The sequence below is a fragment of the Dama dama genome, chromosome 8 (genome assembly GCF_033118175.1).
Source record: "Dama dama isolate Ldn47 chromosome 8, ASM3311817v1, whole genome shotgun sequence".
NCBI lineage: Eukaryota > Metazoa > Chordata > Mammalia > Artiodactyla > Cervidae > Dama > Dama dama.
This window is the reverse complement of record NC_083688.1, coordinates 53,948,130-53,966,148: the sequence shown is the minus strand read 5'-3', so window position 1 is coordinate 53,966,148 and position 18,019 is coordinate 53,948,130. Positions and strand designations below refer to the sequence as shown.

The 18,019-nt window shown below is 42.4% G+C and overlaps 1 protein-coding gene across 1 annotated transcript in view; it reads left to right on the top strand.

The window, feature by feature from the left end:
* Nucleotides 1–13,979: 13,979 nt before the first annotated feature.
* MYO1B (myosin IB) overlaps nucleotides 13,980–18,019 on the top strand; it is a 190,419-nt gene continuing 186,379 nt past the window's right edge. Inside the window, exon 1 of the mRNA XM_061149115.1 lies at nucleotides 13,980–14,119. The gene's annotated coding sequence lies outside the window, so the exon portion shown is untranslated. The remainder of the gene's footprint in view (nucleotides 14,120–18,019) is intronic.

The window sequence follows — 18,019 nt, the reverse complement described above, 5'->3', positions numbered from 1 at the left end:
TTCATTGGAAGGACTGATGCTGAAGCTGAAACTCCAATACTTTGGCCACCTGATGCCAAGAACTGACTCATTTGAAAAGACCCTGATGCTGGGAAAGATTGAAGGCAGGAGGAAAAGGGGATGACAGAGGATGAGGTGGCTGGATGGCATCACCACCTCAATGGACATGAGTTTGAGTAAACTCTGGGAGTTGGTGATGGACAAGGAGGTTGGCGTGCTGCAGTCCATGGGGTCACAAAGAGTTGGACATGACTGAGCGACTGAACTGAGCTGAACCTCTCAAAACTCAAGTCTTATGATGTCTTTATAAGCTGATTCCAGATGACAAGTCCTCAGGAATGGCAGAGCCATAAGAAGGAATGAGCCTAGGTCCCTAAATCACCATGTAGAAGAAGGCAGCCTACTCAGCAGATCAGCATCTTCAAACTGACACACGTACAACAAAGAAACTATCATTGCATTTGTGCCATTTGGGTTATTTTAGCAGCTTATACACTCTGTTAGTTACAGGCAGAGAAGAGATGAACTCAAGTAATAGCTAGATCTTAAATGAGTGATTTATATAGATAATACTTCTACAATAAATATCCAAATATTGGTCATTTTTTGTACTGATGAGATGATCAACTTTACACAAGGTAATGGAATCTTCCTTGTGTATACTTGAATCGGCCCTGTAAATATGTCTAGACTAATGTGTCAGTAGGTCTGCCAATGTTAAAAGAGACACAGATTCCCAGAGACACGGAGCTAGTCATAATTTTGATGTAGTAAAACAATAAAGATCAAAAGGGCAATTAAAAACAATTGTAAAACAACAGCAGCAACAGCCATAAGCCACCACAGCAGCATCTCAGGTCAACAGTCCTCCCAAGTGGAATCCTGTTCCGCATGGCCTTCTTCTTGTCTTCTCTGGGCTTTTACACACATGGCACGACTTAGGAAACTGGTAGCTTTCAAAGCCCCAAATCAGTGTCAAAGGTAATTTTGGGGTGCACTAGGGGTGCACTAGGGAAGCAGGTGGAATATCTTGTCCTCTCTGCACCTGGCATCCTGTTGTTTTCCCTCTCCTAAATGTGGAGAGGAGGATTCTCCACGCACGTTACTAATATGGGCTTTATACAAAATGTTACATGAGAGTTGGCAGTGACTTTCTCATTTCCATCTGAGAGGATATGTCACACCCACTTTGTACAACGGCCTCAAGACTCCAGCACTGTGGTTTTGATCTTCACTGGGTTAAATAATCTTGAATCTCACCTGACAGTAGCACCTCTCTGTTTATGAATCTGAGAAATACTTGCCATAGTGCATGGTTGGAAACACTCCATGAATCAAAAGCCTTTTGGGAGAACCCTGGGACTCATCAGATGCCTCTTTGGTGCACCTCTCAGGTGCATGCACGCACACGCATGTGCACACACACTACACACACTTTGATATACATCTCAGCTAGTTCACTGGTTCCAGATTAAGCATGCTCCACCCCCTGCCCAACTACATGGTCCTTGGTCAAATATTATTCTTCTACTAATATCCAGAATGCCCTAGGTTTTGCTTATGTGTGTAACTATAGTTTTATATATAACTTATTTTCTTCCCATTTACCTCCTTTTCAATGATGGATTTAAGTTCAAAACACAAAATCTGTCAGACATTATTTGGAAAGATTCTTCCTTCTTTTGGACTGATCCTCAAGCAGATAGTTCCATGTCTTACTTGTGTTAAAAGATTTCCTCATAGTGATATTAAATGCTTCTGCACATGAAGCAGTCATTTCCTCCTGCTGTTTTGAGATAGCTCTTTTACTTACTGGCACCACATGAGATAAAGTTCTATAATTGGAACAGAGATTTATGTAGTGTTATTGCTGAATGTATGCGTATGCTGCTTTCTGGTGGTGAAAGACCCATGATATAAGACTTCCGTTTGGGGATTGATCTGGGGTAACATATATGCTGTAATAAGTCACAGCAGATGCTGCCTATTCAGTCTCTGCTGTCCCATGTGGTTCGAGAGTGGATAATTTCGCTCATTCTTTTGGCCTTTGCTATGACTTGTCAGGGACTGAACTCATGTTCATAACTCTGAGAAGTGCTCAGCTGTGAAATAAGTACTCAAAGGATGAAATGCAGTTGATACTGAGCCATTGTGATCTTTCAATCTCATGTAAGCAAGAAATAAGTATTTAAAGTGGCTCCATAAATCTTCTTGGGTTTAAAAGTTCATAGATTTAAAATATTTACGGACTGACATGGGCAGAAAGACCAAGAAAAACATACGTACTGGCTCTGAAGCAGAGATAGAAACCATTATGGTGTATTCGTGACAAGCTCAGTGGGTCAGTCTAGTGTATCTGTTTCTATAGAAATGAGGACCTTTTAGCATCCAGGTGGGAATGTGTGTTCAAAAGTATAGGAGATGTCAGTTCCAAGATTGATTAAAAAGGAAAGATTGGGTTTCTTTTAAGCATCTGTAGCTATTTTTTTGTGTTTGAGCTTATTAGAAGAGGATGTTATACTAAAATTCTTGAGGCTTTCTCTAATAGGAAATGGGGTAATCTTACAAACTGAGTAGTAAGAGTTATGCAAGACCCATGGAAGAATATATTGAAAATGCTTGATATTCATTCATTGTTCATTTATTCAACAAGCATTACTGAATGCCTGCTACATTCCAGGACCTCTGTTAAACACAGGAATAAGAAAATGAATGACATGATTCTGCATTTAAGATTGTCTCAGTATAGTAAAAAAGACTGATAGGTAATTTAATCATGGTGTGATACATTCTATGACAGACATGCAGAGTGTTACTGGAGCACTGAAGAAGTGTTCTTTTCTTATTTTTAGAGGTTAGAAGATCTCAGAGAAGGTGATGTTTTCCAGAATGAGAAGGTGCCTTATTTCCAGGGGAAAAAGGAGGGAGAGGCACCTCAGGCAGCAGAGACACTACATGCAAAGGTGAAAGTAAGGAATCCTGAGAGATCGGGGACTGGAATGACTTGGTGCAGAAGACCTGGGTGGCGGTGTGGTGTGAGATGGGCTGGAGAGGGGGCGCACGTCACATGTATGCCCTGCTGACAATGGACTCATTGGAAGCCAATAGCTTTAGGGTGAGAAGACAGTGAATATGGAGAAAAGAACACGGGTCTTTGAGTCAGCCAGGATGTAGAATAATAGTTCCCAGACTGACAGAATTCAGAAGATGACAGAGAACAAGCAGGCTAGAATACATTTGCTTCTGACTTGGACCACTAGATTGATTAACAGTTGTATTCATCAGTTCAGTTCAGAATCAGTTCAGTTCAGTTCAGTCGCTCCAGTTGCGTCTGACTCTTTGCAACCCCATGGACTGCAGCACCCCAGGCTTCCCTGTCCATCACCAGTTCTTGGAGCCGACTCAAACACATGTCCATCGAGTCAGTGATGCCATCCAACGATCTCATCTCTGTCATCCCCTTCTCCTCCTGCCTTTAATCTTTTCCAGCATCAGGGTCTTTGCAAATGAGTCAGTTCTTCATATCAGGTAGGCAAAGTATTGGAGTTTCAGCTTCAACATCAGTCCTTCCAATGAATATTCAGGACTGATTTCATTTAGGATGGACTGGTTGGATCTGCTTGCAGTCCAAGGGACTCTCAAGAGTCTTCTCCAACACCACAGTTCAAAAGCATCAATTCTTCAGTCCTCACCTTTCTTTTATAGTCCACTCTCACATCCATACATGACTACTGGAAAAACCACAGCTTTGACTAGACGGACCTTTGTAGGCAAAGTAATATCTCTGCTTTTTAATATGCTGTCTAGGTTGGCCATAGTTTTTCTTCCAAGGAGCAAGCATCTTTTAATTTCATGGCTGCAGTCACCATCTGCAGTGATTTTGGAGCCCCCCCAAAAGACTTTAGTCTCTCACTGTTTCTACTGTTTCCCCATCTATTTGCCATGAAGTGATGGGACCAGATGCCATGATCTTAGTTTTCTGAATATTGAGTTTTAAGTCAACTTTTTCACTTTTCTCTTTCACTGTCAAGAGGCTCTAGTTCTTCTTCACTTTCTGCCATAAGGGTGGTATCATCTGCATTATCTGAAGTTACTGATATTTCTCCCAGCAATCTTGATTTCAGCTTATGCTTCATTCAGCCTGGCATTTTGCATGAAGTACTCTGCATACAATCTAAATAAGCAGGGTGACAATATACAGCCTGACTTACTCATTTCCCAATTTGGAACCAATCTATTGTTCCATGTCCGGTTCTAACTGCTGCTTCTTGACCTGCATACATAAGGGACAAGAAATGAGGTTGGGATTGGTAGAGATGATGGTTTCTTTTTTCATGTTTTGTCTGAGGTACTTGGGAGTTTCTGTTTTGAATATACTAAATTTGAGGTAGATGTTCAGTAGACACTTAAATACAGGAAACTTGAGCTTAAGAGACACAAATTTGGAAGTCATCAGTAGTTGAAGCCTTGGATGTGGGTGAAATTAGAAGAGAAGGTTGAAAAGAGAACCTAAGGTAACATCAACATTTATGAAGGAAAGGCAGAGACAAAGGAATTTTAAGTAATATTGAGAAAAGCCTGCAAGAACATTAAGAGGAAAATAAGAGGTAGCCAAATGAAGCCAATAAAGAAGGGTGGCTCAAGAAGGCAGCAAGATTTCATGTGGTGGTGACTCCAGGTGACACAAGGACTTAAAACTGCCTTTAAGATGTGACAACTGAACTGAGCATGTTGGCAAGATCAGTTTTAATACAGTCATAGGAGCAAAAGCCTGGGTATAAAAGGAGGTAAAAAAGTTTTCTAAAACTTGATTGGCAGGGGTAAGAGCTTTTAAGGCCAGGTTCTTTCATAAGAATGCAACTTAATTAGCTCAAAATTTTGATCAGATAGAGCTCCCATCTCCCCGAGTATCATGGCTCAATCTTCTGAATATTTCTACCCACCAAGCACCTTTTATTCTAGATTTACTTATAGTAATTTGTATTATAAATGAAATATTTTTCCCAAAAAGGAATTTATAGTGTAGTATAAAACATCATCCACTCCTCAAGAATTCGATACTATACATAGATAGGAACTACTGAGGTTACTAAAGTAGAATTCACCTGGACACCTCAGCACAGTGAAAGGATGGGGGTTGTGGTCATTAAATTGTTCGGTTAATTTCAAAAGCTAGGAGTCATGAATGAATTATTATTGACTGGAAACCAAGCAGAACTATGGTGTATGCAATAGCAACCAGCATAGGAAAATAGCTAGTTGGGAATTTAAAGATTTCATATTTAAGTTCTTACATGTATGCAGTGGTTCAGCCATTTTTGAGGATTCTAACAGAGCCCCCTGGCCCAGGGATCTTGGTTGTCTTGCCCTTGGCAGATGTCTTCATAGTCGTAATTTTCTTTTGAGATGGTCATCACAGCCAACTGCCAGGCTGGCAATGGACAGACTTTCCCCAGCACACTCTCCAATCACTCATGTCTCCTACTCTCTGCCTGCTACCTGTGGGCACAAGACTTCATGAAGTGGAAAGAAGGCCCTCTCTTATTAAAGAGCATTCAGTAAAGAAATCCAAGGACTTTGCACTCAAGGTAAATGCTCTCTGTAGGTTCTTAGCATAAACCCTCACTCAGTGGAGCTAGTTGTCAGATCTGCTACTTTCTAACATATTTGACAGAAAAGTTCACAGAGTACTGAAATGTTCTGATGGAAAGGTATTAAAAAAAGTGTGCAAGCAATATTTATTATTATTTTTTTCAGTAGGGCTAATGCAAAAAAACATCCTCTCAAAACTTACAGACCACACATTTTGTCCAAAGTGAAAATAGCTTTTTATTTTTCCTGATTGTAAAAATAATGCATGTATATTATTACAAAAACTTGAACACTGTTTGTATGAAAAAGAAGTAAATATAGCGTGAAATCCCAAAACCCACAGGGGCCAACAGTTTAAAAACAACTCAAGTAGTTTATTTAGTATTTGACTTTCTTGACTAGAGAAATGTCAAAGGATATGTTTCAGCTACTAAATTTTTGAATATTTGAAATTTGATGATTAAAGTTTGAAATGAAGAAACAAAAGGCAGCTTTTTAATCTCTTACTCAGAATTGAAACCCTGGACCACATTGTAGCCCTTCCGAATAACTGATCTAAAATGCTCAGGGCAACGCATGAAGGACCACCTGGAGTGTTCACGCCTGGGGGAGAGGCATCAGGGCTCCCACTGCCTGAGGTCTGGGGAGATGTTCTAAGGGAAAAGGGAGTTTCACTCACCAGGAGAAGGAGCCAAGGATCTGAAGTTTGACTTATTTTCTGAAAGGTCACAATCATCTTGTTCATTGTCCCATCCTAGCGACAGGGCCAGCAGGACTGGACACAGACTCAATTAAAACCTTTTGATGTAGGACAGGTTTTATCTACTTCACTATTTGGTCCTAGGGTGGTGATGCAGGACCACAAGTAACAGAACAGAAGGAGTCACCACGGTTGAGGTTCATTTATGGCCGCTGTGCTTGTGTGCGTGCTTGGTCGAGTCAGTCATGTCCGACTCTTTGTGACCCCATGGACTGTATCCTGCCAGGCTCTTCTGTCCACGGGATTCTCCCAGCAAGAATACTGGAGTGGGTTGCTATGCCCTCCTCCAGGGGTCTTCGGGATCAAACCTGAGTCTCTTAGGTCTCCCGCCTTGGCAGGCAGTTTCTTTACTACTAGCACCACCTGGGAAGCCCTTTATGGTCACTAACCTGGAGCAATTATAGGACTAATCAAAATCACCCAGTGGCAGCAAAAGCATGGAACAGCCCACGTGCCTGGAAATAGAGTGAAGTAAGCCAGAAAGATAAACACCAATACAGTATACTAACGCAAATATATAGAATTTAAAAAGATGGTAATGATAACCCTATATGCAAAACAGAAAAAGAGACACAGATGTATAGAATAGACTTATGACTCTATGGGAGAAGGCAAGGGTGGGATGCTCTGAGAGAACAGCATTGAAATAAGTATACTATCAAGGGTGAAACAGATCACCAGCCCAGGTTGGATGCATGAGACAAGTGCTCAGGGCTGGTGCACTGGGAAGACCCAGAGGGATGGGATGGGGAGGGAGGCGGGAGGGGGGATCGGGATGGGGAACACATGTAGATCCACGGCTGATTCATGTCAATGTATGGCAAAAACCACTACAATATTGTAAAGTAACTAGCCTCCAACTAATAAAAATAAATGAAAAAAAAATTAGAAAAATAAATAAATGTAAGAAATCCATGGCAAAATTTGAAAAAAAATGAAAAGGAATTGTTCATTAAATATAATTATATATTATTTATATTAAATTTATACACAAAAATTGGATACTTAACTCATAGAATGTACCAATTAAATAGAAGTGGGTAAAATATTTAATAAAAAATATAAACAACAAAAAAAATAGAGATCCTCTTCTCTTATGCCCAGGTTACATCTGGCTGGGGCTAGTTGCTTTAGGCTAATAAAGATTCATAAAGAAAAATGAGACATTTTAGCATGCTTTCCAAACTGTGAACTTGTAGAAGCTTGCACGACCCTGCAGAATACCTCAGATGGTAAATAATGAGTTTCAAGGAGACTTCAGGATTTTTGAAGCAGTTTGCAGATCCAGTGCTCCAGGGAAGGAAACATTTGAGGTCACTGGATCAAGATTATTTCAGATCCAGATTCGAGATTTGGGGAGAACCTGTAAAACACCCACTGGCTGAGGGAGCCTTGGGGCAGGTAAGGCCTGGCAAGAGAGGCCCAGAGAGTCTAGGACATGTGTCTGTGTCCTTTTCTTAGCAGTATGATAAGATTTCATCGTGTCTTGTGGGAAAGGAGATTATGCATCTTTTCAATAGAAGTCACGCTGGCTTTGGGAGCTGGGTTGCTGTTCAATACATGGGCTCATGTGATCTCACTCTTCTTCCTCCCCAGGAGCTGGGCTACTCTTCGGTGCTTCTCTCTTTAAAGTTTCAGCTTTATTCACAGTTGAAGTAGATCAGGGAACCCATCAGCAAGACCTACTTTTGTTTTACCTTGCTGTGAAAAGTTTTAAAATTGATCTAAGACCCATCTGGAAATATTGACTGAGATTATGTGCTAGTTCAATGGGCTTCCCTGGTGGCTCAGCTGGTAAAGAATCCGCCTGCAATGCGGGAGACCTGCGTTTGATCCCTGGGTTGGGAAGATCCCCTGGAGAAGGGAAAAGCTACCCACTCCAGAATTCTGGCCTGGAGAATTCCATGGATTCTTTAGTCCATGGAGTCACAAAGAGTCGGACACGACTGAGCGACTTTCACTTTCCCTAAAATAATAATGATTTATAAAATTCAGAAACTCCCTGGTGGTCCAGTGATTAGGACTCTGCACTTTCACTTTGTGAAGGGTGCAGGTTCAATCTCTAATCAGAGAACTAAGATCCTACAAGCCTCAGTGGGAAAAAAACCCATCATTCATCAGTTCAACAGTATTGAACCTGGTATGTTTCTAGGTTCTGGGAACATGACAGTGGGCCACTGGGACAAAATTCCTACCCTCATGGAGCTTCTCATCTTGTACAGAAGATGGCAAGATTGAGAACACAGATGAAACCAATGAGCAAATCTATTATGAGAGGCTTTTAGTTTCAGTTAAATTTTGGTTTATTTAGTCAACAGTCCTTACATCTGGATTACATGTTGTCTTGTTTGTTAATACGTTAAAATGCTTTTTGGCTACACAATTATCTTTCTCTATCAGTATTTTCTTTCATATGCTAATACCTATGATGAATGTATTCACCATACTCAAATAAATGGACATTTAGCTTTAGGGACTGAAGCAGAAGCAGACTATTACTTCATATATTTGCTAATTGCTCTTCATTTGGGATAGATAGCTAATTTTTTTTTTCTTTTAGCATAAAATTTGCTTTTCCTTGTAGTCCTCCTCAGGTCTCCTTGGCAGTGAGATGACAAACTCCCCAGTTATCATTAAAAAAATGAAAATGGTTTTTTAAAAAGATTGGAAAAACCATCTAGTCATTTTTCAGATTGACTTATTGCTTAACAGCAAGGTTTTGCCACAATGGTGCTCACTTGCTACAACTTGAGAGGAAATAAAAAAGACAATTATTCCACTAGTTGAAATGACAAAATGCTAAATTATAAAATGTTAGGGGAAAAATTCAGGCTTTAAATTTCCTGGCAATGGATCTATAATTTATTTGAGGGATCAGAGTATTTCTGAGCTATAGACAAATGTATTTTGTGGAGAAAAAAATTACACTTCGGATTTCACTGCCCAATTTTAGTGCTCAATTACACTCATATTTTATAAAGCACAGTTTTTGGTCTTCACATATAGTTCCTATAAGGAGCCCTATTCCTGAGTTTTTAATTCTTCTCTTTTTGTCATCTAAAAGTTTTAGCAAACTTTCTTGTTTGGAAGAAATTTTATCAATCATTTTTTACCCTGTAATATTTTCATTATTGCTTATTTACAGTTTTTAATTTTTTAAAATTAATTCTATTTTTACAGAGGTATAATTGACAAAACAATATTAATTTCAGGTGTACAATGTAATGACTTGATATTTGTACAAAGTGCAAAATAATCATCACAGTGAGACCAGTTAACATCCATTATCATACAGAGTTACAAAATTTTTAGTTGTTTTCTTATGATGAGAACTTTCAAGATCTATTTTCCTAGCTACTTTCTATCTATAGCTTTTTTAATACTTAAGAGTAGGAGTTGTATGTTTCCTGCTGAGTCCCAGAGGCTGAAAATGCTATAGAAATATTTTCTACAACACCTAATCTGAATCAAATGATACTTTAAGCAATATGCATTTATTTTCAAAGCATTCTTTAAATACATAAAAAAAGATTCTTTTTTTTTTGCATGGAACTGAGAAGTACTAATTCAGTTCTTACTGCATTTAGAGCACTACTCTAAACTAAGAAATATATACATTAAAGAAATGAGACAGTACTTGTTTTTTCAGAGACAAAAGAAAAAAAGAACTCACAGACGTGAGAGGAAGTGTATTTTTAGACTTTAGGTAAGAGATCAAGCCCGAGGCTAGACTGACCAGCTTCACATCCTGACTCTAGTGTTATTACTGTGGAACCTCTAGCCAGTAATAATCTTTGCTCTGCTTCAGTTTCATTCTCTGTAAAATGGGATCATAAAAACCTACCTGATTGGGCTGTTACAAGGGGTTAAATGAATTAACACACATGCAGAGAATTTAGATTATGTTCTAGAACAGAGTAAGTTCTCTCAGGCAGTTCTTACTATCATAGACTTGGTGTTCTCAAACTGAATTACTCCTTTAATCTAGAGATTTGTCATTTAGTTGGAAAGGCCAAACATTTATAAGAGAACAACTGGAAAGTTTTCACAACCTGGGACAAATTGCTAAGTATGGAGAAGATGTGGCATCAAGATGTTACTAGAGCAAACGAAGCAGGATCCAATTCAAGAAGATGGTCAGTAATTAGTAAGAACTGAGTGTGGTCTCAAAGGATAAGTAAAGTGGGTGAAAACGAAGGACAGGTAGGTAGGGAGAGGAAACATGGCAAGAATAAAGACTCTTAGATTTTTTAGAACCAGAAGCTCTGAACACATTCAAGATGATGTAAAATAACTAAGGACAGAAAGCATGAGCTTTTTAGCTAAAATTCTAAAGTTAGTTGCCCACAGAACCAGTGAGATAATCTAAAACTATGACTTCCAGCACACTATGTCATTTGCTACACCAATATGAGGTACAATCAGGTCATGCGATCCTTTTGTTGGTCAATTTTCTCCAATATTGAATTCTTAAAAAAAATTTTTTTAAGGGTTCAAGTAAAAACATCTAAGGAAAACAACAACAACAACTCTACACATTTAGTGGTAAAATAATTCTCTTCCTGAAATGTGCTTTCATTTCTAAATTTTTCCACAAAGATCACAGGATTTTCCGTGTTTTAATTTAAATCACTGCATGTTTTCATTGAGGTAAAATATACTTCTTACATTCTTTTACTCCAGTGGTTTGATAATTTATGTTTATGACTGTAATAACAGTCTTTCTGTTTCTTCATAGATTCTACTTCCTTCAAATAGACTGAGGGGAAAGTAAAAAATGCTTTGTACTTGATGGATTTATTATCTATTCTTGACAGTTATTAGAATAGCTGTAATCTGCTTCTTTTAAATTCATAAGTTGTTGATTGATTGACTTTTGGAAAGAACAGCCAGGAAGGTAAAAGTATTTAAAAACCTCATGGTATGTCTTCAGAAGTTTGAATTCTGATAGTTATGAAAACTAGGCTAATGGTATTTTTAAAAGAGAAGCATAGCTTTGCTCTAGAAACACTTTTGGTTTTCTGAGAGCTTCTTGGTTCATTTTCTCAGTGTTACTAGGATGAGTTCAACAGCTTTTACTATTTTCTTCTCTGAACTTGCTTTAAAAAAAAAAAAAAAAAAAAAAACAGGAAGAACACCTCAGGTGTCCCCACTCTGCTAGATTCTTCTTGAAGCAAAACTGTTCTTACATAACTATGCTCCCAATTTTTTTCCTGGGGCAGAAGCTCCAACACCTTCTTGAGAGAAGCTCTCTTAATTATCCTACTCAGGACATACCTGTCTTAAACCTACTTTTTACTAACCTGGTCTTCTTCCAAGATCAAAACGTTACAGAATTCGCCTACTCTCTCAAACCACCTATTTATATTTGTTCTTGTGAACCTACTGTTTGAATTTCTGTGATTTTTGAAAAGCTGGACTGGACAGCAGAGGTCAGGGGCTCCCTGACTGCCAAACCACTAAAAGCAGTTAATTTGGAACCTGACGTCAGATGGGCAAAATGGAGAAGAGAGTCTAACACTTGTCATCAGGTAGCAGGTCTGTATGCTGTCTGCTGCGAAGGCAGGAATCTACAGGGTGTTCATTAGGCTAGGTTATCAAAGTCTGAGGCAGTGTGCTTGACTGTGGTGAAGAATGTGGAGTCAGATTGCCTGGGCTCACACCCCAGCTCTCCCAGTGTTCCCAGTGCCTGCTGGTCTGCAGTGACCACCCTGAAGACAATCTTGTATAATTGTTACCTCTCCTGTTGCGAGGCATCAATTAGGGCTTCTTTTGAGGTCTCTCAGGCAGTGACTGGGACTGGAGTAATCTCAATGGCTTTGTAACTCACATGTCTGTCTGTTCATCTGGCTGAGGGTTGGGTCTTCACTTGGCATCATCAGCAGAACCACCCATACCTGACCTTCCCTGTGACTTGGGCTTCCTTACAGCATGGCTGCTGAGTTCCAAGGATGATTGTCCCAGGAGAGGGCCAGGTGAAAGCTGGAGCTCCTTTAAAGACCTAGAATCAGAAGTGTGAGTTATGGAACATCATTTCTGCTGGATTTTATTTGTTAGAATCACATCACTGAGTCTAGCCTATATGCTAGAGGAAGGCAATTAACTCCATTCCTTAATGGGAGGAGCATAAAGGAATTTGCGGGCATGTACTCAAACAAGTATAGCCACTTATTAGCTGGAAGAATTCTCTGTTCTTGGTTTCTGGTTTGTAAAACAAGGGCAAAGAAGGTAACTTACCTCCCAGTTTTTTGTGAAGATTAAACAGGAAAAGAACAGTATCTGGTACTCAATATGTTTAAGTTTAGAACATCTCCGGTGTCTTATGTAGATCAGAATGCTGATTGTGCCATCAATGATAGTGTAGTTTCAAAGCAAGATACAGTTACCTTTTCAGTCTCTACTGGTAGCTTTGACAAATAGCACTGCCTGTGGTTCTTATGCCTGTGGGGACAGTTACTATATATGGTCTGAATTCTTTGGTTCACCTCATTTTAGTGAGTTTCCAGATATAGGTCAGTCCATTTAAACCTGGCCCCATTTATGGCAATTTATTTCATTATTGGATAAAATAGAAACATGAGTAACAATTACCGTGTCTACATTGCTTTCAACACCTTAGCCAAGTAATCCTCACCTCACCCAGTGAGTAAGCTAGGATGAGCACCCTTTCCTTCTTGGGATGAGGAAACCAGGGTGAGGGTCAAATGGCTTGCTCTGAATTTTAGAGACAAGAACCCAGCTGGCGTGAAGGAGGGCCTGATTCTCTGTCCACTCCAGGATGCCGAAAAAATATGCAGATGAACGCTTTGTCACTGATCATTCTATATTCATATGTATTGTTCAGATATTAAAAAATCTTGTAAATAAAATACAAACACATACACACGTAGTTGAAATTTCTTTTTAAACTATCTTTTATTTTCTATATCAGAGACTTGGCCAGTGTTTACTTAGCATAACATGAAACTGAGTTAGCAGATATTAAAAAATCTTGTAAATAAAAGCACACTTTGCTACTCAGTACACTTTTTCCCTTTTCGGTCAAATTAATATTTTCCAATATTCTTGGGCATCCCAACTTTTTTTATCCAAGGGAGAAGGAACAAGGAACAGTCCTCCTCTTTGCCAGCCGGTGCCCTCAGACGGGCTTCTAGTTGTTATTCCCCGCCGGCCCGGTCCCCCTGGCCTGCCCCCCCCCCAGTTATTATATTTGTCGTCTGATGTTAATAAATCCGGGAGTGAAAAATGTAAAGGGCCGTGCCTTCCGTGGGCTGAGAGGAAGCCCTCTCTTCCACTGCTTGCCCCGCGCAGGCGGGTCCTGGGGCCGAGGCTGCACCCGCGCTCACCGGGGGGCGCTGTGCCGCCGGCCCCGAGGCGGCCGGAGGTGAGTCGGCTGGGAGGCGGCGGCTCCCGGGTCTGCCGGCGCGCCGAGGGCCGAGTCCCAGGCTGCGAGGTCGCCGCCCCCGCCCCTCGGCCGGCCCCTCCGCCCGCCTGGGGGAGAGGGGAGTGGCCGGGCGCCTCCCGCCGCGGCGCCGCACTCCGCAGCGGCCGCGCACTCTGCAAACGGGCGCGCAGGGGAGCCCCGGCCGCGGCGCTCGGAGGCGGTGTGTGGGAGCGCGGGCGCAGGGGCCGGCAGGCGCCGGGCAGCAGCCGCTAGCGGCGTCCGCCGAGTGGCCGCGTGGGAGCCCCGTGGCCTCGCGGAGGTCCAGCGTCCAGGAGCGCGCCGGAGAGGGAGGACGACGAGGAGGCAGAGTGGCGCTCGGCGAGGTAGCGCGAGCGCTTTCCCTCTTCCCCCTGCCCTGCCCGCGCGGTCCTTTGTGCCCGCGGTCCCCGTGGGGCGCGGGGCGGCGGGGTCTGCGGTCTCCACTCCCGGGCCGAGCGGCGATGCGGCGAGAGCCGCGCACGCCAGAGGTCGCGCAGGGTGGTCGCGACTCCGCAGTTGCTTCGGGGGCGGCGGGAGAGTAGAGGGCGCTAAGCTAAGTTGCTCTCACTTTGCCCCATCCCCCTCGTACCTGTGGGCAAAGTGGAATCCAGGTCTTCCTGGCGTTCACCCACACCCCCTCCATCCCCCTGGTGCGCAGCTGCTTCCTGGCCCCCTGGTTCTATAGAAGGAGGCGGGGTGGCCTCCTCCGGGAAGGAAAGCAGAGAGAACAATAGGGCGTCCTGGGGAGTGGGGTTCACGTGCGGCGTGCCCCGGCGGCTGGGGAGAAAGGGCCGGGGACTCGATGGGGCGTCCTGCGCGTGCAGCTGCGCTCTGCTCCTTTGTTCCGCCGCAGCGGAGGGGGCTGCCCGGGGTCTCGTTTCCTGCCCCGGGATGGGATTGATTCTCGGTCCTGGAGACGGAAGGGGAGGGGGCGGGGCTGGAATGGAAGCCCGTTTAGGAGCGGGAGTCCTGCAGGGTTCTTGCTGGGGCGGGGAAGAGGGTTGGGGGGTGGGTGATGAGAGAGCAGTGGGGAGTTGATTACAAACACCCCGCATTTTGTCCAAGGGCTTGCTGTGTAGGTTTCTGGAGCTTATTTGTAATGCTTTGTTCAGACTGCGGCCGAGCGTTTATTGCTGCAACAAGTTGTGTACTTCCTTGAGTTCTAGGCGTTCTCAGTGTGAGTTTGTTGAAATCAAATCTTCTTAATTAGAATGGAAGAAGACTTTTTCCCGCGCTGTAAACCGGAGTATTTGTGTGTATATATGTGCCGGTGGATCCGTGTTTGTAGCTAGTAGGTATTGACTTCAATGAGTAGGGAGCAAATTTTATAGCATTGATTTTGACACAATTTTCTCCATTGTAATATAGTATAACAAATTTCCAGAAATATTTGAGGAGGGAAACCATCAGAAAATTAGACATTGCTAAATACATGAATCAGATTAGACAACACCAGATTGAAAAACCCTTTACAGTCTTTCCCAGAAAACACATTATAGACACCACTGTTTGGGTTTCGAGTTGAGGAGTCATGACTTCTGGGCTTTCACTGCCATGATGTGGGTCATCTGGACTAAGAGAGAGAACAGTTAGCTATGGTGAACAGGAATCTTTTTTTAGGGGAGGTAGAATTGAATGTAAGGTGTTGGGTATATGTTAAGTGACCCTTTCCTAGATTGGAATCAAGAGGCCCAAGAGGATTGGCTGACCTCTGGGGGGATTGAATGATGAGTGTTTTTTGAATGGAGTATTCCAAGCGAAACCATTTAGGGAGGAGGCTGACATTTCCAGGCATTCATGGTTTGTGCCTATGGGACCGTGGTGGAAGGATCCCAAAGTTGTACTGAAGGTTAGAATTACTGTGGGGATAGCTTAGGAGACATTTAGTTATAGTTGTCTGGCTGCAGGCAGGGCTGGGAAATGACGCAAAGCTGCTGCTTTGGGCTCGGGTTAAGTACCCCATCGGCTGTTCATTTGAAGACGATCAAGTTTGAAAGTCTCTTAACCTTAGAAGGGGGATGAGAAACTTACTCCGGGGGAGAAAAATGTTTCCTGCCCACTCAGTGGTAATGGAAAAGAGCTGTACCAGCTACTAGGATGTGGTCAGATTTTTAGGCCAGGCTGAAAAGCAGTGGGATTTGTCCTTAGGAGCGATTATGATGTGCAGCTGAAGTGGGATGCTGTCCAACCGCCAAGCTGTTTGTCGTTATAACTAACACACTGCCTGGCAAAACATGGTGCCATGGGCAGCAGCAGGGGAGACTGCCTTCCTTACTGTTGTCTTGCCATTTTGGGCTTTTTGTTTATGTTGTGAATTGTTTTGTAAAATAGAGCACAATTGGATTCCTCCCAAGTACTCTTTGGAATATACATTAACAAAATGCAAAGTGTAAGACTGTCACTGCTACCCAAGACATGGATGGGGGATGCTCTTAAATAGCTGGTCTCTGGCCACAGGCTATTCGATGGATTCCCCACTGTATGATGAGGCTGGTTACAGGCTGCACCCTCTCCATGGGATGGGATGAATCATCACTTTGTCAACCCTGGAGTTAAAGACAGACTCTCCCTGATTGCTGCACAGCTATGCAAAGCAATGAGGAGCTTCTGACGTCAGTGGGAAGGAGTGGGGGTGGGTGGGAGTGGTATCTGGCCAAGAAGGGAATCCTCAGAGTGTAGGATCTATGTTTTTAATATTTGTTCGCCTTTTGGGCGAGATTCTTCTATTGTCCCTCTGCCTTCTTCTATTTCTCATTTTCTGGTTGTGCTGGGTCTTCATTGCTGAGTGGGCTTTTCTTTAGCTGCGGAGAGCAGGGACTACACTTTGTTGTAGTGCATGGGCTTATCATTGCGGCGGCTGCTTTTGTGGAGCAGAGACACGAGCTGCATGGGCTCCAAGTTGAGGCTCCAGGGCCCTGCAGCGCAGGCTGGGTAGTTGTGGTGCACGGGCTTAGCTGCGCTGTGATAAATGGGATCTACCTTGACCAGAGATCTTACTAGTGTCCTCTGCAAGGCAGATTATTAACCACTGGACCACCAGGGAAGCCCCCTTCTACTATTTTCAATGGACACTTTGATTTTATGCTATCATTTAGTATTTACTAGGTGAAAAGGGTTTTATATACATTATTCTATTAATTCTCACAACTTGTTAAGTGGGTATTATCTCCATCTTAACTTTTGAAACTGAGGCCTAGGGAGTTTGGTAACTTGCTTAGTTGCGTAGGTATCTAGTAAGTGGTGGAGGTGAGACTTGAATTCTAATCTCTGATTCCAAGGTCCACAGTGTATGGTATGATTTTCTTTTAATACTGGGAATGACAGCAACTTGATTCATCTATTTGACTGTGCTTAGTCTCTCAGTGTCCTCTTTGTGACCCTTTGGGCTGTGGTCCGTCAGGGTTCTCTGTCCATGGGATTTTTTTAGGCAAGGATACTGAAACAGGTTGCCTTGTCCTCCTCCAGGGGATCATCCCGACCCAGGGATCAAACCCAAGTCTCCTGTGTCTCTTCCATTGCAGGTGGATTCCTTGCCTGCTACACCATCGGGAAGCCCAAGTATGTATTTGTTTAGCCATTTTCAGATTTCATATCACTTTCATGTGATCTTACCACCATTGATTCTTATCATGTGATTCTTACCCCCATCTTACCACCATTGATTCTTTCAGAAACCACTGTGAGATAAGTTTGAAAGGCTAGATTAGTGACAACTCTTCAAACTGTATTGTTAAAAAGCTTTGCTGTTTGATGGCCTGTGTTAAACTTTAAGTGAATGAAATAAATGAAAAAGTTAGGCTGCACATGTGTAAAAATAGATGTGTTGTTTTTTTGGCAGGGGGAACATTTAAAGGTAGTGGAATGGAGTAGATCATATAGTCATTTGATGTTTATTGAAATCTATTTTAGCCCGTCTTTCTTCCAGCCTTTATTAGAACACTGCACTTTGCTTCTTTACTGAGACCTAATGCCAGCGTGTCTTTTTAGAAGAGGAATAAGGTTGGAAGGAATGTGATTCTAAAGAGGAAGTGGGACAGCAGAATTGGAGTCATACACAGCAGCAGGCCGTAGATTTTCCCAGCACTTGCTTTTTGTCCTGGCAGTCGCCTTTTACAGAAGACATTCTTCCTTAGGGAAGTGTCAAGGGTCTTTCTTTACAATATCCTCTGAGATCATCACATTTCTGAGCTCTGTGGGAACACACATTCCACAGGATTTCTGTGCTCATCCTGTCCCCACAGGGG